Source organism: Canis lupus, chromosome 17, assembly GCF_048164855.1.
Source record: "Canis lupus baileyi chromosome 17, mCanLup2.hap1, whole genome shotgun sequence".
Classification (NCBI taxonomy): Eukaryota; Metazoa; Chordata; class Mammalia; order Carnivora; family Canidae; genus Canis; species Canis lupus.
In genome coordinates, this window is record NC_132854.1 from 27967324 (window position 1) to 27993282 (window position 25959).

Genomic DNA, 25959 nt, shown 5'->3' on the forward strand with positions numbered 1-25959 from the left:
CGCGGCTCAGGGAGGAGGGGGCTGCGCCCTGCTGCCTTCCAGAGCCGCGGCCTGGGAGCACGATTCCAGCAGCACAGGCCCTGGATCCCAGAACATTAGGGTACACAGCCAGGATCCTGTGCTGCCCCCGGGACAGGTGGAGGCAGGGAGGGCCCAGGACATCGAGGACACTCCTGCTGCCGGGCGCCCCCAAGCTGTGCAGGTCAGCAACCCCCGCCCCCAGAGCATCAGGCCAGTGTGGACTGGGAGCTGCGGTAGTTACTGCCCGAACTGACTCCCCGCTGGAGAGCTGGCCGCCGCCAGTGGTGTTCCTCTTGGTGTCACCCTGTGCCTGGAACAGAGCGGGGCCCCAGGGAACAGGGGCCTCAAGGGGTGAACAGCTCCCAAGGAGTCCAGCATCCGGCGGGGGTTGGGGCAGCTCCCCCAGGTGCACACACCTGAGAATCAGCACAGCAGGCCCCTCCCCTAGAAGACCAGCTGGAAGGACAGGGCAAGAGCAAGTTCTTGATCAAGCAGGGCTGGAAAGCTCAAGGGGAAATCAAAAGATTTACAGTATATAGAACTAGAGAGTCTCCCCTCTTCCCCGCCCCCCCCCCGCCTTTTTCCAGTACAACTCATTTTTATATCAGACTAAAAGTTTCTAATATTTTTTCTCTTTTCCCACCTTAACTATAATATTTTACCACCTCTTCATTTTTAAGTTTCTTCCTTTTTTATTTTCATATTTCTATAATTACATCTTACATATGTTCCACTTCTAGATTCCCTTCAACATAGTCAGTTTATTTTTGGGAGATATACGAGGTATGTTTTGTGCTTTTTGTTTTCTCTACCTCATTTTGTTCTACAATGGTGGAAGTTAGTACCTTCTAAAACATGACCAGCATGTACCCAGAACCAAGTGTAATACCATGCTGGTTCATTCTGTGAGATTATATTCTCTCTTATTCCCATTCTGCAGGCCTCTTTTATCTCGTTTATGTTTGGATGGTCGATGTGGGGCTTTCTACAATATGTTTGCTGGTTTATATAAATTTGGGACTGAGCATCTTCTAACAGACAGAACTTAATACATGCAGAACCAAGAGGATAACCCCCTAGGGCCCCTCAGGTAGACTACATTCTCCCTCCACTACAACATCATCACCACCACCATCTCCCAGGCCCCCTTTTTATCCTTCTTCTCTTTTTTTCTTTTTTTTCTTCTTCTTTAGGATTCTTGGCCTTTTATTATTTACTACTTTGCTTTAACATTTGTTTTTCACTTTAGTGGTCCTTTTGTTTTATTTTGTTCTGATCTTCGTTTTCATTTCCTGGTCTCTGACCTCATCAGAATCATCTAAGGTGAAATTTACTTAGGTCGTGGTTGATATTCTTGACTCAGCCCACTCATACAGCCACTCTGCACTGAGCAAAATGACTAGAAAGAAGAACTCACCCCAAAAGAAAGAATCAGAAACAGTACTCTCTGACACAGAGTTACAGAATTTGGATTACAATTCAATGTCAGAAAGCCAATTCAGAAGCACAATTATAAAGCTACTGGTGGCTCTGGAAAAAAAAAGAACTCAAGAGACTTCATGATTGCAGAATCTAGAACTAATCAGGCCAAAATTAAAAATCAATTAAATGAGATGCAATCCAAACTGGAGGTCCTAACGATGAGGGTTAATGAGGTTGAAGAAAGATTGAGCAACATAGAAGACAAGTTGATGGCAAGGAAGGAAGCTGAAGAAAAAGGAGAAAAACAATTGAAAGACCCTGAGGAAAGGCTAAGGGAAACAAATGATAGCCTCAGAAGGAAGAAACTACGTATAATTGGGGTTGCAGAAAAGCGCTGAGAGGAACAGAGGGCCAGAAAGCATATTTAAATAAATCATAGCTGAAACTTCCCTAATTTGGGGAGGAAAACAGGCATTCAGATCCAGAAGATAGAGAGGTTCCCCCCAAAAAATCAATAAAAGCCATTCAATACCTCGGCATTTAATAGTGAAACTCACAAATTCCAAAGATAAAGAAAAAATTCTTAAAGCAGCGAGAGATAAGAAATTCTTAACTTATAAGGGGAGAAATATCAGAGTAACAGCAGACCTCTCCACAGAGACCTGGAAGGCCAGAAAGGGCTGGCAGGATATATTCAGGGTCCTAAATGAGAAGAACATGCAGCCAAGAATACTTTATCCAGCAAAGCTCTTATTCAGATTAGAAGGTGAGATAAAGAGCTTCCAAGATAGGCAGAAACTTAAAGAATATATTATCACCAAACCAGCTCTGCAAGAAATATTAAGGGGGACCCTGTAAAAAAAGAGGAATACCAAAGAAATAATCCACAAAAGCAAGTATTGAATAGATATTTTGATGACACTAAATTCATATCTTTCAATAGTTACTCTGAACATGAATGTGCTAAATGATCTCATCAAAAGACGCAGGGTATTGGACTGGATAAAAAAGCAAGACCTATCCATTTGCTGTCTACAAAGGACTCATTTTAAACCTAAAGACACCTCCAGCCTGAAAATGAAAGGTTGGAGAACCATTTACCATTCAAGTGATCCTCAAAAGAAAACAGGGGTAGCAATCCTCATATCAGATAAATTAGTTTATCCCAAAGACTGTAGTAAGAGATGAAGAGGAACACTATCTCATACTTAAAGGGTCTATCCAACAAGAGGACTTAACAATCATGAATATTTATGCAACTAATGTGGGAGCTGCCAAGTATATCAATTAATAACCAAAGTAAAGATATACTTAGATAATAATAAACTAATAGTAGGAGACTTCAACACCACATTACAACATAATCAAAGAAACAAGGGCTTTAAATGATACACTGGACCAGATGGATTTCACAGATATATACAGAACTTTGCATCCAAATACAACTGAATACACATTCTTCTCAAATGCACATGGAACTTTCTCCAGGATAGACCACATACTGGGTCACAAATCAGGTCTCAACCAATATCAAAAGATTGGGATTGTCCCCTGCATATTTTCAGACCACAGTGCTTTGACACTAGAACTCAATTATAAGAAGAAATTCGGAAGAAACTCAAACACGTGGAGGTTAAAGAGCATCCTACTAAAAGATGAGTGGGTCAACCAGGAAATTAGAGAAGAATTAAAAAGATTTAATTTAAAAGATTCATGGAAACTAATGAAAAGATACAACTGTTCAAAATCTTTGGGATACAGCAAAAGAAGTCCTGAAAGGGAAATACATCACAATAAAAGCATCCATCCAAAAACTGGAAAGAACTCAAATATACAAGCTAACCTTGCACCTAAAGGAACTGGAGAAAAAACAGAAAATAAAACCTACACCAAGCAGAAGAAGAGAGTTAATAAAGATTTGAGCAGAACTCAATGAAATAGAGACCAGAAGAACTACATAATAGATCAACAAAACCAGGAGTTGGCTCTTTGAAAGAATTAATAAGATAGATAAACCATTAGCCAGCCTTATTAAAAACAAGAGAGAAAAGACTCAAATTAATAAAATCATGAATAAAAGGGAGATCACAACCAACACTAAGGAAATACAAACGATTTTAAAAACATATTATGAGCAGTTATATGCCAATAAATTAGGCAATCTAGAAGAAATGAATGCATTTCTGGAAATCGATAAATTACCAAAACTGGAACAGGAAGAAATAGAAAACCTGAACAGGCCAATAACCAGGGAGGAAATTGAAGCAGTCATCAAAAACCTCCCAAGAGACAAAAGTCAAGGGCCGGATGGCTTCTCAGGGGAATTCATTCAAACGTTTAAAGAAGAAATAATACCTATTCTATTAAAGCTGTTCTGAAGGATAGAAAGGGATGGAATACTTCCAAACTCATTTTATGAGGCCAGCATCACCTTAATTCCAAAACCAGACAAAGACTTCACCAAATTCTCACCAAAAAGGAGAATTATAGACCAACATCACTGATGAACACAGATGCAAAAACTCTCAACAAGATACTAGCTAATAGGGGATCCTTACACAAAAACAAATTCAAAATGGATGAAAGACCTAAATGTGAGACAGGAAGCCATCCAGATCCTATAGGAGAACACAGGCAGCAACCTCTTTGACCTAGACCAGAGCAACTTCTTACTGGACACATTGTCAGAAGCAAGGAAAACAAAAGCAAAAACGAACTATTGGGACTTCATCAATATAAAAACCTTCTACACAGGGAAAGAAACAATCAACAAAACTAAAAGGCAGCCTATGTAATGGGAGAAGATATTTGCAAATGACATATCTGATAAAGGGGTTAGTATCCAAAATCCATAAAGAACTTAGCAAACTCCACACCCAAAAAACAAGTAATCCAGTTAAGAAATGGACAGAAGACATAAATAGACATTTTTTCAAAGAAGACCTCCAGGGGATCCCTGGGTGGCTCAGCAGTTTAGCGCCTGCCTTCAGCCCAGGGCATTATCCTGGAGTCCCGGGATGGAGTCCCACATCAGGCTCCGTGCATGGGGGCTGCTTCTCCCCCTGCCAGTGTCTCTGCCTCTCTCTCTCAATGTATGTCTCTCATGAATAAATAAATAAAATCTTAAAAAAAAAAGAAGACATCCAGATGGCTAACAGACACATGAAAAAATGCTTAACATCACTCATGATCAGGGAAATGCAAATCAAACCCATGATGAGACACCACCTCATACCTGTCAGAATGGCTAAAATTAACAACACAAAAAATAACAGATTTTAGTGAGGATGCAGAGAAAGGGGAACTCTTTTCACTGTTGGTGGGAATGCAAACTTGTGCAGTCACCCTGGAGAACAGCATGGCATTTCCTCAAAAAGTTAAAAATAAAACTGCCCTATGAACCAGCAATTGTACTACTAGGTATTTACTTAAAGGATACAAAAATACAGATGTGAAGGGGTACAAGAACCCCAATGTTTACAGCAGCATTGTCAATAGTCAAACTATGAAAAAAAAACAAATATCCATCAACCAATGAATATATATATATATATATATATATATATATATATATATATATTTCCCATCGTGGCCAAGCAGTCCCTGTACACCGAGGAGGACTATGACGAGAGGTCCGGCTCCTTAGACTCTAGAATACTCGTTGGAACAAATTATTTTAAGGTTTGTGTGGAATCAGAAAAGACCCCGAATATCCAGGGGAATTTTAAAAAAGGAAACCATAGCTGGGGGCATCACAATGCTAGATTTCAGGTTGTACTACAAAGCTGTGGTCATCAAGACAGTGTGGTACTGGCACAAAAACAGACACATAGATCAATGGAACAGAATAGAGAATCCAGAAGTGGACCCTCAACTTTATGGTCAACTAATATTCGACAAAGCAGGAAAGACAGTCTCTTCATTAAGTGCTGCTGGGAAAATTGGACATCCACATGCAGAGGAATGAAACTAGACCACTCTCTTACACCATACACAAGGATAAACTCAAAATGGATGAAAGATCTAAATGTGAGACAAGATTCCATCAAAATCCTGGAGGAGAACTCAGGCAACACCCTTTTTGAACTCGGCCACAGTAACTTCTTGCAAGATACATCCATGAAGGCAAAAGAAACAAAAATGAACTGTTGGGCTTCATCAAGATAAGAAACTTTTGCACAGCAAAGGATACAGTCAACAAAACTAAAAGACAATCTACAGAATGGGAGAAGATATTTGCAAATGACCTATCAGATAAAGGGCTAGTTTCTAAGATCTATGAAGAACTTAGTAAACTCAACAGCAAAGAAACAAACAATCCAATCATGAAATGGGCAAAAGACATGAAGAGAAATCTCACAGAGGAAGACATAGACATGGCCAACAAGCACATGGGAAAATGCTTCGCATCACTTGCCATCAGGGAAATACAAATCAAAACCACAATGAGATACCACCTCACACCAGTGAGAATGGGGAAAATTAACAAGGCAGGAAACCACAAATGTTGGAGAGGATGCGGAGAAAAGGGAACCCTCTTACACTGTTGGTGGGAATGTGAACTGGTGCAGCCACTCTGGAAAACTGTGTGGAGGTTCCTCAAAGAGTTAAAAATAGACCTGCCCTACGACCCAGCAATTGCACTGTTGGGGATTTACCCCAAAGATACAGATGCAGTGAAACGCCGGGACACCTGCACCCCGATGTTTATAGCAGCAATGTCCACAATAGCCAAACTGTGGAAGGAGCCTCGGTGTCCATCGAAAGATGAATGGATAAAGAAGATGTGGTTTATGTATACAATGGAATATTACTCAGCCATTAGAATGACAAATATCCACCATTTGCTTTGACATGGATGGAACTGGAAGGTATTATGCTGAGTGAAATAAGTCAATCAGGAAGGACAAACATTATATGGTCTCATTCATGTGGGGAATATAAAAAATAGTGAAAGGGAATAAAGGGGAAAGGAGAAAAATAATAAGTGGGAAATATCAGAGAGGGAGACAGAACATGAAAGACTCCTAACTCTGGGAAACAAACTAGGGGTGGTGGAAGGGGAGGAGGGCAGGAGGTGTGGGTGACTGGGTGGTGGGCACTGAGGTGGGCACTTGACGAGATGAGCACTGGGTGTTATTCTGTATGTTGGCAAATTGAACACCAATAAAAAATAAATTTATTAAAAAAAAAGACTCTAGAATACTCAACACATCATCCTAAAGCACACCTGCTGGGTAGTGTGACCAGGTGACTTTTTTTTCTGTGCATTTGAAACCCCCCCCCGCCCTCCCCCTGTGCAGAGAGAGGCTACCTCCTGTGAATACCCTTTCCTTCTGTTTGACAAAGTGACTGTGCTCGATGATATATATATATTTATATATATATAAAAATATTACTCAACCTGCAAAAAGAATGAAATCTTGCCATTTGCAATGACGTGGATTGAGCTAGAGTGTATTATGCTAAGCAAAATAAATCAATCAGAGAAAGACAAATACCATATAATTTCATTCATATAGGAATTTAAGAAATGAAACATGAATATATGGGTGGGAGAACAAGACAGAGAAGAAAACAAACCATAATAGACTCTTAAAGATAGAGAACAAACTGAAGGTTGATGGAGAGAGGTAGGTGGGACATAGGCTAGATGAGTGATGAGTATTAGGAGGGCATTTGTGATGATGATCACTGTATGATGTTGTATGTAAGTGATGTTGTATGTAAGTGATGTATGTAAGTGTTGTATGTAAGCGATAAATCACTGAATTCTATTCCTCTAACCAGTATTGCACTGTATGCTAACTAGAATTTAAATAAAAATTGGGGGGGGGGGGAAGAACAATCATTGTATTATTTTAACAGCATGATTCTAAGAAATCCTAAAAGATTTTCTGCAATGTTTTTTAAAGGGAATTGACATTTACAAAAGAGGGGGTGGGGATAGTCACATTACATCTGAGTGAAGCAATTGTCACAATCCATTGAAAACTCAAATTTATCTTTTTCTCTAATGGGAAAAATTGAATAGCTTTAAACATCTAATTGAACTATGGTACTCTTGAATAGTCACATAGAATTGGTGAGCTACACTGACCATATGTTCCAATGCCTAATTGTGTAGTGGATCTTGATACAGATCACTACTAGCTAGACAATAAAATGAAGACAAAGTCTAGAAAGAAGGGGTGGGGTGTGTGCAAGGCCAATAATTTAATTTAAAAAGCAACAAAAAGAACAAGAAAATTTCAGTGCTATTTAATGGAAATAATCTTGACCTCCTACTGCTCAAGAGTACAATTATTGATGTTAAATAGGAAGTGTCATTGTATCAGCTTTAAGCAGGAAACATTCGGCTTCACATATCATAGGGAAAAACGTAGTAAGACATAATATTTTAAGGAGATATAAAGAATCCAGAAATTTGATAACAGCAGTGCTATAAAGCCAGGAACCAGACAAGAAAAGCCATCAGAAACCAAAAGGTCCCTATCGCCCCCTTGGGATCACATTTTCATGCATTTCTGTTTTTTCTGCTAGACGCTTCATTCATCTGCCCCTCTTGCAAGGATGCCCTTCTTGCATCAGTTTGCACATTTCTCCAAGTGAGTACTTCAGCACCCCCTACACAATAGCAGCTCTTCACACATGATTGTGATGATGTCCTTAAGGTTAACTGCCTTGGGCAGGTCTGTTTCCCAATTCTAAATTCCTGAGATGGATCTGATTGGCTCTCTTCATATTTTTTGAGCCAGGCCATGCAAGTCATAAGTTTCTGCCTTGCTGAAACATGGACTTGCTGCCTTGGGGTAGATGCACATCCCTGAGCCAGATGGTGTGGTCACATGGTATATGACCATAACATACCCACTCATTATCTAGCAAGGACCTCTGCAGCTTCCTGTAGAAGAGGCTGAGGAAATAGCAGGCCATTATAAACAAGTCTAGCACAGCTTTGACAATTTTGCTCAACTGAGAAACCACTTTCCACTCAGATACTAATCAAGAAACAATTCTTTCTGCCAAATATAGTAGAATGAAATATGCTTGCAACTGGCTGCAGTGGGAAAGAACACAGAGCCACGGAAATGCAACAGAGCAAAACATCAGGGTATGTGGGTAGAGAGCAGAGCTGCAGCACTAAGAGGAAGGACCTGTACCAGACTGGATTCTCGACCTTTCAAGTAAAAGACATTTACTCTGGCCAGCTTGGGTGGATGAATATAGGATGACTACAAGGAGTAGCCCTCGGGACTAAGGAAAATTCAGATAGCAATCAGGTAGTGTTTAGAGTAGAAGTTAGGAGCTACTTGAGAAGTTCAACCAAGGTGCTACAGGTGGAATGCAGAGGTCCAGCTATTTTCCATTTGTCACTCTGCCCACTACTCAGATTCTCAGAATTCCAAGAATTCCCAATCAGACTTGAAGGGAAGAAAGCATCATCTGCCAAATTGTACCTAAAGGTAGGGCAGAGAGAATTCCCCCCAAAAGGAAACCGGATTCTATTTATAAGTTAAGAGGGGCAATGGTTGTTGGACTGATGATGATGATGATCCAGTACAGACACTGTACTTGAGTAGTAAATAATTAGTAAAGGCAGTTGGAAGAATATAATGTTGAATACAACTTCTTCAAGAATACTGTTGAAAAGACTGTTAATAAAAGTGAAATGTGAATAAATGCAGGCGAAATTGAACCCAATCCTCCACTGGAAATAGCAGCTAAAATGTACATAGTGATTCCTAAGTGCTGGAAACCTTTCTTAACACATTCCATTTATTAACTCTTGGAATCTACACTTCAACCCCATGAAGTTCTCTGTCAAGTCCCATGTAGGGCGAGAAAAATGAAACACTGAGAGATTAAGTGATTTAGCTGAAAATCCACATAGGAAGCAGCTGGGATCGGATCCCCTGCACCCATCTCCATTCCGTGCCCTACCTAAGAACCCATTGTGAAGTTCTTATGAAAGGAAAGGAAATGTTCCACGAAAGACCAAGAAACATAGAGAAGAGAATCAGCAGAATTTAGACAAAATGAGAGGGGAAATCTAAAATTAGGTAAAGCTGGGTCTCCTGATGATGTATCAAACTAAAGATTTCATTGACTTTTTAGTTGAGAGAAACATAGGCACCAAAGGGAGAATCTACTGCATATTGCTTATGTTTTCTTGAATCTGGAGGTGCCAAAGTTCATTATACAGTTGATCTTTTATTGTGAATTGTAAGGTTAGACACTTCCAGCTAATCTAGTCCTTCTTTCTTTCTAGATTAAAACATTCTCCATGGTGGACCCCTCCAACAAGAGTTGTTACACATAGTTGAAGTGCTGATTGAGACTTGGATATTTTCAGTTTATGCTGTTACACAAGGAAATATTTTGTATAGTTTTTAATCCTTCTTTTAAGTAATCTTTAAACAAGAGAAATTCCTGCTAACCAGATTAATTTCCTTCTGGTTTAATTCCAGGAAAAGAAGAGCACGGAAGAGTGTGAGGGCCAGAGAGAAACTGGCTCTAACGGTCTACATCCTTTCATTGGGCAATTGTTTATATTGCAGACTTAAGAATTTCACTTCTTCCCCTTCCTGTTTGTCTTCATGAACATATTAAATGGGACTCCAAATTGCAATTGTTTGTAAACAGCAGAGGGTTATTCGGTTGGTGGGAAAGGCTCGTCTACAATTTCTGATAAACTAAAATCCTGTGTACTAAACGTAGCCAAACACCAGTCCTGAACTGACAAACTGACCATCTTTTTGTCTCCATCTCAGGTTTTCTGCTTATAATATGGCCAATTGTCCATGGAGAGTAGACTAAATTGTATAGAGTTCATGAATTGCAACAACAGTACACATTTAACACTATGGTAAATAAAACAGGATTTTAGTTTGTTCTGTTTCCTGATTCTCCTTCTGTGTTCATACCTGACTTGTCTCAAAAAAGTGAAAGAGAGGAAGTAGATCCATCCAAGGGCAAAGACAGATGGTAGTTCATCTTTGCCTTTCTACTCTCTCACACTTCATGAACAAATAAACAAACTTCTTTTTCCTCTCCAGTTAGAAACACTGTGCTAGAAAGAAAAAAATGAGAGGCCTCAGAAATGTCACTTATGAGTTGACACCAAATTTTAACCAAGTTCTATCCTTTAACTTTTTTCAAATGTCATTTTATTTTTAGCTTCAGAGGGATATACTTAACATATAACATTGTCTAAGTTTATGGTGCATACCATGTCAATTCAATACATTTATACACTGTGAAATGATAACCACAGGAGGGTTAGTTAACAACTCCATCACATAATTACCATTTCTTTCTTGTAGTGAAAATATTTAAAATCTACTTTTTTAGCACCTTTCAAGTATATATGATACAATATGGTTAACAATAATCATTACCCTGTACATTAGACTTCCAGAATTTGTCATATAACTGAAAGTTCCTATGGCCAATATCTTCCTTTTCCCCCACCCTCCAGGCCCTGGCAACCATCATTTTATTCTATATTCCTATGAGTTAAGCTATGTTAGGTTTCACAAATATTATACAATATTTGTCTTTCTCTGACATATTTCACTTAGGATGATACCCTCAATGTCCATCCATGTTGTCACAAATGGCAAAATTTCCTTGTTTTCACGTTTGAATAAAATTCCATTAGATAGATAGATAGATAGATAGATAGATAGATAGATAGATAATATTTTCTTTATCCATTTATCTGTAGATGAATGCTTAGGTAGCTTTCATATCTTGGGTATTGTGAATAATACTTCAGTGAATATGGGAGGGCAGATATTTCTTCAAGATTCTGGTTTCATTTTCTTCAGATATAAACACAGAAGTGGAATTGCTGGATCCTGTGGTAGTTCTATTTTTTTATTTAAATTAAATTAATTAACATATAGTGTATTATTAGCTTCTGAGGTAGACTTCAGTGGCTAGTTATTTTTTTTAATCTCTGGGAAAACCTCCATACTGTTTTCTATTAAGTAATATATCACTTCAGATCTTTCACCTAGGTTAAGTTTATTCCTAAGTATTTTATTGTTTTTATGCTAATATGAATGAGGTCATTTTTCTTTATTTCTTTTTCAGAGATTCTGTTATTAGTGTATACAAATGCAACTGATTCTACATGTTGATTTTTTTATATCCTGAAACTTTACAGAATTTGGCTAATTTTTTTGGTAGGGTCTTATCTTATAGTCATTCTATATATAGTCATATTATGATCTTATATATAGAAAAGGAAGATACTTCTTCCTTTCAAATTTGGATGCATTTTATTTCTTATTCTTGTCTTATTTCTCTATCTAGAACTTCTATGTTAGACAGTGGTTTTGAGCGTGCGTACCTTTGTCTTTTCCTGATGTTAGAGGAAAAGACTTCCGAGTGTCACCAGGGAGTATGATGTTGATCATATATGGCTTTTATTATGTTGAGGTATTACCTTCTGTACTCAGTTTGTTGAGTTTTTGCCATGAAAGGATATTACATTTTGTCAAATGTTCCTTCTGCATCTATTGAAATGATCATACGATTTTTACTTTTATTATATTAATGTAACGTGTCACCTTTATTGACTTGTATATGTTGAACTGTCCTTACATCCCAGGGATAAATTCCACTTGATAATGGTTTATGGTCCTTTTAATTTATTGTTAAATTCTGTCTGCTAATGTTTTGTTGAGAATTTTTGTTTGTATATTCATCAGGGACATTGGTCTGTAATTTTATTGTAATATCCTTATCTGGCTTTGGTATTGGAATAATTCTGGTCTCATAAAATACATTTGGAAGTTTTCCTTCCTTTTCAACTTTTTGGAAGATTTTGAGGATTGGCATTAATTCTTCTTTAAATGTTTGGTAGAATTCACAAGGGAAGCCATCTGGTCTTGGGTTTTCCTTTATTTGGAGATTTTTGATTACTGATTCAATCTCCTTACTAATAATTGTAAACTGTTCAGCTCTTCTATTTCTTCATGATTCAGTTTCGGTAAGTTGTATGTTCCTAGTATTTATCTGCTCTGTCTAGGTTATCTCATTTGTTGGTGTATTCACTTATAATCCTTCCTATTACTGTGGTATCAGTGATAATATCTCCACTCTTATTTCTGATATTATTTTATCTATTAGATCTGAGAAGTTTTCCCTTGGTCATAAGCTGTGTCACCTTGGGGGCAGGTGATGTAAGTAAAGTAAAACTACTAGTTTTACCCTCTCCAATGAATCCAATTCATTTTTTTCTCTAATGGTGTGATGGAACTTCACTACTGAGAACCAAGACTTCCACAAAGGTTCTTTTGTGGGTGATTACCTAAAAGAATGTTTTCCAGGAGTTTCCATACAATAGCCAAGAGGGGCTGAAGACCATTCATGGACCACTGTAAGGTCCACAGCTGCAGCTGAGTTCTATTTGTCTATTGCTTGATGTATAGGTGGGCATGACTCCTCCCAGGTCATGTGCCATTTGGTGCTAGATCCCACAGCTCTTACAAAGGCACTTTTTTCCATGGATGAATGGTAAATTATTGTTTGGCAGAGGGAGGAGAGGACAAATGAGTGACATATTATTCAAATCAGCTAACACTAATATTATTCCATTTAAGCTATTATTCAACACATGATATGTCAGGCAAAAGGCCAATCACCTTGCTTACATATCCCAGTTAATATGCTGACAATAATTTGATGAAGCACACTGTATTATTATCTTTACTACTACTGTCAAATGAGAAAAATTAAAGAAGTTCGGTAACTTACCCAATACATACAACTATTCATAGAACTCACATCCAATTCTACTGCACCTTAAAAATGTTGAGACAAAACATAATGTGAGGTCTTTCTTAGCTTTCCAGTCTTCACTGCTCAAAGACCCTGTTCTCCCAAAGCTCATATCCTGGTAGAGAAAGCAGATAATAAGAGTGACTTAAGTTTTATTCTTGATTTTTTTTTAATATGTAATTCTGAGTAGTGGTAAATGCTGTGAATATTCAAGTGAGATAATTAGCTAAAGAATACATGACACAAACCAAATGATCAGAATAACCTCTGAAGAAAAGCCTCTCTGAAGAAATTATATTTGAGCTTAGATCTGAATGGTGAAAAGATAACAGCCGTATAAAGGTCTGATGTAGACTGTTCCAGGTAAAGAAAGAGACCATGAATATACTTTAAGGGAGGAACATTCAGGGCATATTTTAAAAACTGGAATAATCCAATGTGTCTGGACCATAGTAAACAAGTGAAAGAGTGTAAGAGGATGAGTTAGGGAAGTGAGCAAAGACCAGATCATGAAGGGCCTTATAGGCCAGGGGGAAGGGCATGGATTGTACACTAAATGAAATGGGAAGCCATTGAAGAGTTTGAAGCAAGAAAGTGATCTGATGTAAGTCATGTTAAATATAATTTATTATAAAGATATAGAAATAGAGATAGTAAGATATATCTCATCCTGGTTGCTAGGTGGCAAATGGAATAGGAGGAGCAAGAAGAGAAGCAAAAAGACTGACAAGGCTTTTGCCATGGCCCAAATGGAAGATGATGGTGGTTTTGACAGAGTAAATGAGAGAAGAGGACTTTATTACATACTTTGAATGTATATCAAATGTCCAAATGGCTGGATTTGCTAAAGGGTTAGATGCAGATAATTAAAAAAAATTTTTTTTATGATAGTCACAGAGAGAGAGAGAGAGAGAGAGGCAGAGACCCAGGCAGAGGGAGAAACAGGCTCCATGCACCGGGAGCCCGACGTGGGACTTGATCCCGGGTCCCCAGGATCGCGCCCTGGGCCAAAGGCAGGCGCCAAACCACTGAGCCACCCAGGGATCCCCTACATGCAGATAATTTTAAAAGAGAAATCAGGGGTGACTGGATGGTTCAGCCAGTTGAGCAACTGACTGACTCTTGGTTCCAGCTCAGGTCTGATCTCAGAGTCATGATATTGAGTGCCAGGTCAGGCTCCACGCTCATTGGGGAGTCTCTTGGGTTTCTGTTTCCCCTCCCTCTATCTCTCTCACCCCCACTCTTGAAAATAAATAAATAGATCTTAAAAAAAAAAGAAAAAGAAAAAGAAAGGACTGTATCTGAACTCCTATCTTCCATGGTTTTTCTGCTTAGAACTTCTATCTCAAATCACTATCTTCTCTTTCTGCTTATTCTTCATTCCTGCTCCTATAATATCTCTTGAAATGCAAATTAGTAGCAATTGCTCTCTTTTTATAGATTTTATTTATTTATTTGAGGTGGGGGATCAGAGGATGAGGAAGAGGGAGAAGGAGAGGAAAAAGCAGACTCTCCACTGCACAGGGAGCCCAACTTGGGGCTCCATCCCAGGATCCCAGGATCATGACCCGAGCTGAAGTCAGATGCTTAACTGACTGAGCCACCCAGGCACCCCAATAGCAATTGCTTTTTTAACTGAAGGAAGAAAGTTTCAGTAAGGTGGAGAAGTAACATAGCAACTTTCCCATTAGCAGTTGGAGTTAATCATGACAAATCCATCTGTACATACTAGCAAGAAAATTTTCCATTGTCACATATATCCAGCTCTTATTCCTTTTTCAAACTATCACTACCAGTTCTCTCCTTAAATCATTAGTGACTTTCCTCCATATCACTTTCTCCCTGGAGATCAACTCTCACATGCCTATTCTTTAGCTGCCAGACCTTTATTTTTTTTATAATAAATTTATTTTTATTGGTGTTCAATTTGCCAACATACAGAATAACACCCAGTGTTCATCCCATCAAGTGCCCCCCTCAGTGCCCGCCACCCAGTCACCCCCACCCCCCGCCCTCCTCCCCTTCCACCACCCCTAGTTCGTTTCCCAGAGTTAGGAGTCTCTAATGGTCTGTCTCCCTTTCTGATATTTCCCACCCATTTCTTCTCCCTTCCCCTCTATCCCTTTCACTATTATTTATATTCCCCAAATTAATGAGAACATATAATGTTTGTCCTTCTCTGATTGACTTATTTCACTCAGCATAATACCCTCCAGTTCCATCCACGTCGAAGCAAATGGCGGGTATTTGTCATTTCTAATGGCTGAGTAATATTCCATTGTATACATAAACCACATCTTCTTTATCTTTTCATCTTTCGATGCACACCGAAGCTCCTTCTACAGTTTGGCTATTGTGGCCATTGCTGCTAGAAACATTGGGGTGCAGGTGTCCCGGCATTTCATTGCATCTGTATCTTTGGGGTAAATCCCCAACAGTGCAATTGCTGGGTCGTAGGGCAGGTCTATTTTTAACTCTTTGAGGAACCTCCACACAGTTTTCCAGAGTGGCTGCACCAGTTCACATTCCCACCAACAGTGTAAGAGGGTTCCCTTTTCTCCGCATCCTCTCCAACATTTGTGGTTTCCTACCTTGTTAATTTTCCCCATTCTCACTGGTGTGAGGTGGTATCTCATTGTGGTTTTGATTTGTATTTCCCTGATGGCAAGTGATGCGGAGCATTTTCTCATGTGCTTGTTGGCCATGTCTATGTCTTCCTCTGTGAGATTTCTGTTCATGTCTTTTGCCCATTTCATGATTGGATTGTTTGTTTCTTTGGTGTTGAGTTTAATAAGTTCTTTATAGATCTTGGGAATTTTAAAAAGAAAACCATAGCTGAGGGCATCACAATGCCAGATTTCAGGTTGCACTACAAAGCTGTGGTCATCAAGACAGTGTGGTACTGGCACAAAAACAGACACATAGATCAATGGAACAGAATAGAGAACCCAGAAGTCGACCCTCAACATTACGGTCAACTAATATTTGACAAAGGAGGAAAGACTATCCACTGGAAGAAAGACAGTCTCTTCAGTAAATGGTGCTGGGAAAATTGGACATCCACATGCAGAAGAATGAAACTAGACCAGTCTCTTGCACCAGACACAAAGATAAACTCAAAATGGATGAAAGATCTAAATGTGAGACAAGATTCCATCAAAATCCTGGAGGAGAACACAGGCAACACCCTTTTTGAACTCGGCCACAGTAACTTCTTGCAAGATACATCCACAAAGGCAAAAGAAACAAAAGCAAAAATGAACTATTGGGACTTCATCAAGATAAGAAGCTTTTGCACAGCAAAGGATACAGTCAACAAAACTAAAAGACAACCTACAGAATGGGAAAAGATATTTGCAAATGAAGTATCAGATAAAGGGCTATTTGCCAGACCTTTAAAAGCCTCAAAAGCTGGTAAATTTTTTCATAACCTGCAATGTTTACAGGATAGATCTTAGACTCTTACAAATCATTGAGATAAAAATTTTATTTCTTTTTATTACATTTCAAAGTAAACTTCTGTAGGTAATAAACATTTTGGGTCACTCAAATGCTTATTATTGAAGATATCTAAATCAAGTTGACAAGATCTGGAAAGCTTTAAGTTTACATACAATAAAGTTGGTGTGGTTTTTTTTAGTTTTATTTATTTATTTGAGAGAGATAATCTGTGAGTTGGAGGAGGGGCAGAAAAAGAGGGAGAGAGTCCCAAGCAGAATCCCTGGTGAGTGCAAAGCTCCTCACAGAGCTAAATCTCATGACCCTGAGATCATTACCTCAACCAAAATCAAGAATCCATCGTTTAACTGACTGAGCCACCTAAGCGCTGCATAAGTTGATAATTTTTAAAATCATGCTTAAACTACAATAAAATAACTGATGATGTCATACTAAATCCTTTACATTTGCTATTCCAGTCTGTTGAAATAATTGTAGAGGTATCTATTTTTTGTAAAAAAATTAGACTAGGAAAAAAAAATTAGACTAGGATAGGACCTAGGCTACCATATTATACATGAAGATATATCCCAGATAAGTTATAGAAGACAAATATAAAAAACAAAATTAAAGGAGAAAAAGATTATATATGTTGACATTATTGTAACTTTGGAAAGAGAAGATCTAATGACAACACAAAACACGGAGACACAAGGTAGAAATTGATACATGTTACCACATTATAAAAATTTCTACATAAGAAAATAAACTTTTTTAAAAGGAAAAATTGAAATGAAAGTATTTGAAATATATATAACATCCAAAATACCTCAATAATTCCTATAATTTAATATTTAAAAAAAAGGAATTAACTGAACCCAACAGAAAAAAAAAAGTGCATCAAAATACACAAGAGGAAATAAAAATGTCAATACATCTACAAAAGAATTTTGACTAAGAATAGAGAAAATGAAAATAAAATACACACCATTTTTCACTCATTACATTGGAAAAAATATTAAAATTATAGTATCAATGAATATGTGTAAAGATAGATATTCTTCTTTTTAAAGTTGTATTTATTTATTTACTCATGAGAGACACACAGAAAGAGAGGCAGAGACATAGACAGAGGGAGAAGCAGACTCCTTGTGGGAAGCCTGATGCAGAACTCAATCCCAGGACCCCAGGATCATGACGACCTGGGCTGAAGGCAGATACTCAAACACTGAGCCACCCAGGCACCCCAAGATAGATATTCTTATAAACTCTGGATGAAAATGTAAATTGTTAGGGACAATATGGTTGGCGTTTGTCTGTATTAATAAAATAAAACATCACACACACACACACACACACACACACACACAGATTTCCTTCTACCCAATAATAGGCCGATATCTTCATGAAAGGCAAAAGGCATGAACAAGGTTTTCTGTGTAACACGACTGTACGAAGCAAACATAAATGTCCATCAACCATTGAATGGTCAAACTGTAGAAAAGTAAGCAGTAATTTATAGGGTGTGAAGACATTCAATGAACTCCCAGAGATTCTATAAAGAGAACATTACATTTCAATACATATAATATTGTTCATGTTTTAAAAATTGACTATTTCTTTTGTTTTGCATGTACATATATGTATGAAATGTGTCTTAAAGTTTAGCAAAAGCATATATCAAATATCTACTCATGGTCAATGCTGAGAAAGCAAGTGATAGGAGGTAGATGAAGCTACCAAAAATGACTTTTGTTTTATCTGTCTTATTTACATCTTTTGCAATGAGAACATATTTATATATATAAGTTAATTAACTAAATTAAAAAAATAAAATAAGTAACTGGAGGAAACTTCTTAGGTTTAAACCAGAGAAATAGGGATCCCTGCATGGCTCAGCGGTTTAGTGCCTGCCTTTGGCCCAGGGCATGATCCTGAAGTCCCAGGATCAAGTCCCACACTGGGCTCCCCGCATGGAGCCTGCTTCTACCTCTGCCTATTTTTCTGCCTCTCTCTCTCTGTGTCTCTCATGAATAAAAAAATAAAATCTTTAAAAAAATAAACCAGAGAAATAAATCATTGTCAGACTTTACCCAACAATCACATTTTTTTCAAAAAGAAGCACTAAATCTATACCCAAGCACAGATTTCAACATCCATATGTTGAGATGCTGAAAATAAAATGAAATCCAGAATAAAAAAATCACAGGATGTGTTCATCTTTATTTCATTCTGAATTAGTAAACATGTGATAATATATAAATTACTCTCATTATTAACTTTGTTCATTTGAAATCTTTGAAAGATGATATGAAGAAAATCTTTGAAAGATGATATAAAGAAAAGAGAAATAAGATATATTTCTGAGTTTCTCTTATAACATATAGTTCAAAAAGAAACATGAGAGAAATCTAATTAGCAGTAACTGTAAAAATCCAGTCTTGAGTACAAGTCCAAGTACATCTTGCAATCAGTACAATCAATACAAGTGGTAAGTATGACTTGAGTCAAGTGCAGGAGCAGATGTGACTCCTGTGGTTTTTCTTTCATCATTTATAGACACCATTTCAGACTATATGACAAAGTTTTAAAACTCATAATCCAAATCCAAAAAGAGATTACAAAAAGATCACCATTATTAAATAGGTAAAACTTTAGCCATATATAAGACCAAAAACATGGTTTTGGACCTATAATTTTTAACTTCAGAGGTCAAAATTATTTTTTTAATTTTTTATTTAAATTCAATTTGCCAAAGTGTAGTATAACACCCAGTGTTCATTCCATCAAGAGCCCTCCTTAATGCCCATCACCCAGTTGTCCATCCTCCCCACCCTCTTTGCCTTCTGCAGCCCTTTGTTTCCTAGAGTTAGGAGTCTCTCATGGTTTGTCTCCTCTGAATTTTCTCCACCCAGTTTCCCTCTTTTCCCTTATAACAGAGGTCAAAATTAAATCAAGAAAACAATCAAGTAATGTTTTATTTTTGCTCTACATCCCCACATATACTGAAGAAAACAAAGCATTAGGGCAGTGGAAAGCCCTTTAAGCATTTATTAAGAATTAACCAATTATCCATCTATATATTGTTCAGGTATCATATGCGATTAAAAGGAAAAGACATAATTTTCCAGAAGCAAGTTATTAATGTGAACAATTTTACCCATACCAAAAAAAAAAAAATTAGAATTGTTCATGTGCCCCAAGTCTTAATACTATAATCAGAATTTTATTAGTGTTATTGTTCAAGTTTACTTTATTGAACTAAAGGCTAAACAGGTACTTCCAGGGACACCTAGCAAGTGATAGATTTTTATGGAACACCTACTGGATGTAATACTCCAAGGTAAGCATAGAGAAAATGGTGTTATAAACATTGTAAACAAGATCAAGATATAGTCCATGCTTATTTGAAGTTTAAAGTCTAAAGGAGAATATAAATATAAAACAGTTAATGTCAGTGATGGCTGGTTAATGACATATATTATGCTGAACGTAAACAATTGGTGACTCTACCTATTCAAAAGATGTGAACTGAGGTCAGTGAAGGACTACCTGAATTAAGGACATTTAAGTTAAATTGTGAAGGATTAGTAGGAATAGCTGGATAAAGGAGTGGATGGAAGAGTGCAGAAAAGTATTTTCCAAACAGGGAAGAGCATGTGTGAGGATCCTGAGGCAGACAAGAGGACAATATGGGAAGATGACCAGAGATCACAGCTCAAGAGAGAGCATTGCAAGAGATAAAGCTGTTGGGGCACCTGGGTGGCTCAGTGGTTGAGCATCTGCTTTTGGCTCAGGTTGTGATCCCAGGGTCCTGGGATCGAGTCCCACATCAGGCTCCACATAGGAAGCCTGCTTCTCCCTCTGCCTGTCTCTGCCCCTCTCTCTGTGTGTCTCATGAATAAATAAATAAAATCTAAAAGAGAGAGAGAAAGAGAAATGAAGCTATTGAGGTGGCTGGTCTCAGATCCCATAGAGCTTTATAGACCACATTAAGGATTTTGGATCTAAAGAGCAATTAGAAGTCCTTGAAAGTGTTTTAATTAGAAAAACAATAAAATAAATGTGTACTATTATAAAGATATTTTGATTATTGTATGAAGACTGATCTGAGGGGATCAGTAGTACACGTGGGAAAATTAAAGAGGAGGTTTTTACAAGATCCACGTAGAGGTAGCTCAGCTATGGTGAAGATGCTTGGGATGAAGAGATCAAAGAGACTGCTGTGTAGGTGGAACGAATCGGATTGAGTATGCGGAAATGGGAGATAAAGAAGGTGATGTTCATAATATCTCACAGATTTTGGTACAGCTTCTAGACACTTCTGGTTTACTTAGCTTTGCAATGCAGCACCTGTGAAGAGCATTTGAGAGATCATTTGGATAATATCCTGCAGTCATCAGGAAAATTTATACTCTGGAGGCAATCTCCAAGGATTCCTAGAAAGTTTTCTGTGGAATTAGTCCTTGAAAGAAGCTTGTGAATCTGTGCCTGAGAGCACTGATATTAGCTGTGTGCTCTAGAAATGCTGAGAGAAACAACTCTAAGCCAAAGGAGGAAGTAAGGATCATTGTCTCTGAGAACCCCACAAGAATGACAGGGAGTTCAGAGGATGCCAGTAATCCCAGGGGAAGAGCATTTGTATCACAATCCTTTGCTAAGTATTTCTGGGGAAGAAGAAGTTGTTTTCTATAAAAGCTCCCTAGAAGATGCCACTAATCACCTACTGATGGAGTTGGAATCCCGGAAATTCTGGATCAAGATTTGAGCCATGATAATTTTAAATCATTCTCTAATTATTAGTAACAGAAATCTCAAAAAGAGTAAAATATGATGTGGGATGCCTAGGGGCTCAGTCGGTTGAGCATCCAACTTTTGGTTTTGGCCCAGGTCATGATCTCATGGGTCATGGGATGGAGCGCCATAATGAGCTCTGCACTCAGCCGGGAGTCTGCTTGAAAGATTCTCTCCCTCTATTCTTCCCCCCACTTGTTTCTCTCTCTCTCAAATATATTTTAAAAAATCTTAAAAAAAGTGAAATATAGTGTAGGCATCTAGTTGATTTTGCCCATGTAAGAATACTAGAATTAAATATAGGCATAATAATAATAATATATATTGCATAAGAAATGCACACACACACAGAGTTAGAAATATTTACTAAGATACACATCCATATAGTATGTCCTGGCTCCTTTGTTATGTAACCCCCCAATTAAATATTTTATTAGCAGATGATAATTTTTTTCTAGGTTCCTCCTTTGAGATACATTTTAAAAGAGAACTCTTAAGCTTCTGGGAGTTATCTTTTGTCCTATAGCTAATCTCTTAATAAGACCAATTTAGCTGTAATATAAATGGTAATGCATAGCATTCTAGTCACTGCACAATTCTGAACTTGCTCAGAGATTGCATTTGAGCACACTGGCCTTACCCGTGGGCAGAGTTGATTAAAAGACATTTGGTATGGTTTCAGAACCACAGAAAAGACTCAGGTTTTTGACCCTTGTTAAGTGTTCTGGAAGAATTATCTAAGACCTTGTCAACCCTTAAGAGAGCCTATTGTATGTAAGAAGTGCCTTAGACATAGTATCTGCCCTTACAATCTATCTGAGGAATACAGAAGTCAGATGTGGGTAAAATGCATAACAATAACAGGGTTACATTTGCAAAATAGGAAATCATCATAAAATGAAAAGTATAAATGACAATTAGAATGAGCTAGAGCATCACCTATGAATAAGGTGCATTACTAGATGTGAAACAATAATAATATCCCATTTTAATTTCTTGAATTGTCTATTTCTTTTTTTTTTTTTTTTACAAACTCATACTATCATTATGGGTTTAATTTCATTTGCCACTGTTGAGTGGCCTGCCATTTGGAATGAGTTTGCATTCCATCCGTTGCAAATGAAGGATTTGCAAGTGGCGTGTTTCCATATTATCTTAAGGCTTTAAGGTGTCACTAGCCTTCAGTTTACTCTAACTAAAGACCTTTTTACCAGAATCCTGCCTGATGCCAATTTTCATTCAATCTTCATAAATGTTTTTTAATACAATAGTGCACAAATTCTTCTTTAAGTACTGAACATGCCAAAAGAGGTATTTGTTTTCTGCTTCTCTTCTCCCATATTTAAACATGTTACGTAAATATGTCCACACCTAAATCTGTCCCATCTTGTTGATCCATTTTTAAAATTCACACCTTGTCTTGTATAAACGCAACCCAGCCATGAAAGTAATTTGTTTGTGAGTCATAACCTTGCAAACATTGAAGTAATTGTAAAAGCATCTCTTGTTAGTGTGCAATTAGGGTATTAAGTTCGATATCATGCTGCATTATATTTAAGAAAAAGGGTTATAAAGCGTTTTATTTCTTAATGCTCAATAACATTTAATCACAAACACATACTAAGATAAAGCTAAGTATATATTCATTTCAACACCTACAAAAATAATTAGTTTTCCTGGGTATATCACAGCAGATGGAACTGTTTTCTTAAAGAATATGTATAGAGCATGTTAACTGAATAGGTGCCTATAGGCATACCACAGTACAATAGAATGGTCTGTGTATTTGATTAGCATGATATTTTTAAACGAAGCTCTCATCTTCAATATTAAAAAATGATCTATTGTAAAACAATGAATTTGAACAAAATATAGCTTTAGAGTTCAACTCTATATCTGGCAGTGACTCAGAAACTGTATAATTCGAGTGCAAAGGTGTATTTGCCTTTGTAACCCTATTTAGTATGATCTGATGGTATCCCTCTACTTCACAGAGTAGAAAGACCAAGAACTGAATTTCTTCTAGAAATCTATAAAACAGGCTAAGTTCTAAGGTGCACATTATCTGCCAAAACTCTCCTGATACAGCAGTGTCTCAAGCCAACTGCTGAACTTTTGGTAGCAGAAGATACTTCTCCTCCCTTGTAATCTCATTTAATGACTCTTCCCTCTCACTCACTTACTCTACACTGACTGTCCTTAATATCTGTCAAAGCGATCCCTTGTTCGTCTTTGCTCCATTACAAATATTTCCTAAATTGGATTTGTTACCATTTCTTACCATTTCTTGAAATATTTCCTAATTGATCTACTAATTTCTGGCTTAATTCTCTTCCAATTCATTCGTTACTCATTCAAACACAAATCTCATCATGTGATTCTGCTTAACATATTCTAATGATCTCCTTAATAACTCCAGAACTCCAGAGTAACACTTCTATTTATTAGCTTTAAGTTGCACTCTTTTCAAAGCTCCTTTTCCATGATCATGCCCACTTTATGCCTACACTCAGACACCTTCTGCTCTAACTTCTCTAAACATGCTGTGCTCTCCAATTTAGAGCCCTCTGCTGGGAATGCTATTCAAAAGTTAGCTCAAGTATATCCTCTTTCCTGAAGATTCCTTAGAAAGTGTGTGCTATAGGAATGTGGGATGTGGTAAAAAGCTTGCTCTGCAGAGCAGTTGGTGTTTGAAAGTGCTGGTATCAAATTCTAATTATCTGGCTAGCTGTGTGATCCAGAAAACCTGGTTGGTCCCCTCACATAACAGTCAACCATCTCCACCCTGGCTATATGGGTGCTGCCATCAAGGAAAAGGACAAGTAGTCAATGCTTGAGCACCCATGGTCCATTGTGCTCTTGCTGTGACAATTTTTCTTTTTATTGAGCTATAATTGGCATAGAGCATTAAGTAGGTTAAGGTGTACAACATGTTGATTTCAAACACATATATTGCAATATGTATAATTACCAGTGAAACATTAGCTAGCATCATCATTTCATATAATTTTCATTTCTTTTTTGTGGTAAGAACATTTAGAATCTAGTCTCTTAGCAACTTTGAAGTATGTAATATAGTGTTGTTAACTATAATCACAATCCAGAATTTATTCATCTACTAACTGCAAATTTGTACCCTTTGACTAACATCTCCCCACAATTCTGAGAAAGAAGAAGAAAGCTGGAAACATCACACTTCCTAATTTCAAAGCCATAGTAGTCAAAACAGTATAGTACTGGCATAAAAACAAACACAGAGGCCAAAGGAAAAGAACGAGGAGTCCAGAAATAAACACTGCATGTCAAAAACTTATTTGACATGGGAGCCAAGAATACTCAGTGGGGAAAGGATGGTCTCTTCAATAAATGATGTCGGAAAAAAATGGATAAACACATGCATAAAAATGAAATTAGATCTCTATTTCACATCACTCACAAAGTTCACTCAAAAAGGATTCAAGACTTAAGCATAAGACCTGAAACCATAAAACTCCTTGAAGAAACCATAGGGAAAGTGCTCCTGGACATTGGTATTGGCAATGTGTTTTTTTTTTTTTAATATAATGCCAGAAACACAAGCAATAAAAGCAAAAATCAACAAAAGGGACTGCATCAAACTAAAAGTCTCTTCACAGCAGAAGAAACAATCACCAAATGAAAAAAGAACCAACAGAATGGGAGAAAATAATTACAATTATAATATATCTGATAGGGGGGTAATATCCAAAATATATAAGAAACTCATACAACTCCAAAACAAAATAATAATATTAATTAATTAAATAATTGTTTAAAATTTAAAAATTGGGCAAGGGAACTAACATTCTTTTTCCAAAGAAGATATACAAATGGCTACTAACACCCGTTTAGTACTTTATAAAAAGGTTCACTACCAAAAGAAAAAGTGCACTACATCACTAATCATCAGGGAAATGCAAATCAAACCACAGTGAGATATCTCCTCACACTTGGCTGTGACAATTTGCAAGCTTGCCAGCCTGTCATCCTTCAGGGCTTTGCCCACGGTTTAATCCGGTCTTGCCATACCTGGACTATAGTTCACTCTGCTCCCTCTTAGCCGTACTGGATTCCTACAAATCATTTCTAGTACTTCTTCTTGCCTACTGCCTGTGTTTGGCCATACAGCCCAATCTTTAACCTTGGTCTGCTCTTTAAATTGATATAGATATATACATGGAGAGAAAGTGATGGCAAAACACACATTTTTGATGTATGAAAGTATCGTCTACTTCAACTATAGTTTTTACCCACATTAATTTGACAAGTTTGTATTGCCCCGCATCTCTCTGGCGTAATCTCCCTCTGTCTCCTCACCATGGCACTCATAGGGCATTCTATCTAAATCACATAATAGCAATAATTGTAATTCATGGTACACTTACTCTGTAATAGTCAAAATACAAGACATTTTGTATATATTGTATTATTTCACTTCCCCACAGTCCCAGGAGTAGGTATTACTTGAACCAC

General features: G+C 37.4%; 1 long non-coding RNA gene across 2 annotated transcripts in view; it reads right to left on the reverse strand.

Moving 5' to 3' along the window:
• LOC140608348 (uncharacterized) overlaps window positions 1–25959 on the reverse strand; it is a 106323-nt gene that overhangs the window by 70215 nt on the left and 10149 nt on the right. For both annotated transcript variants that reach the window (XR_012010361.1, XR_012010359.1), the window contains exons 2-3: window positions 13213–13351; window positions 10371–10516 (exon numbers count right to left, since the gene is read on the reverse strand). This is a non-coding gene — a long non-coding RNA (uncharacterized lncRNA). The remainder of the gene's footprint in view (window positions 1–10370; window positions 10517–13212; window positions 13352–25959) is intronic.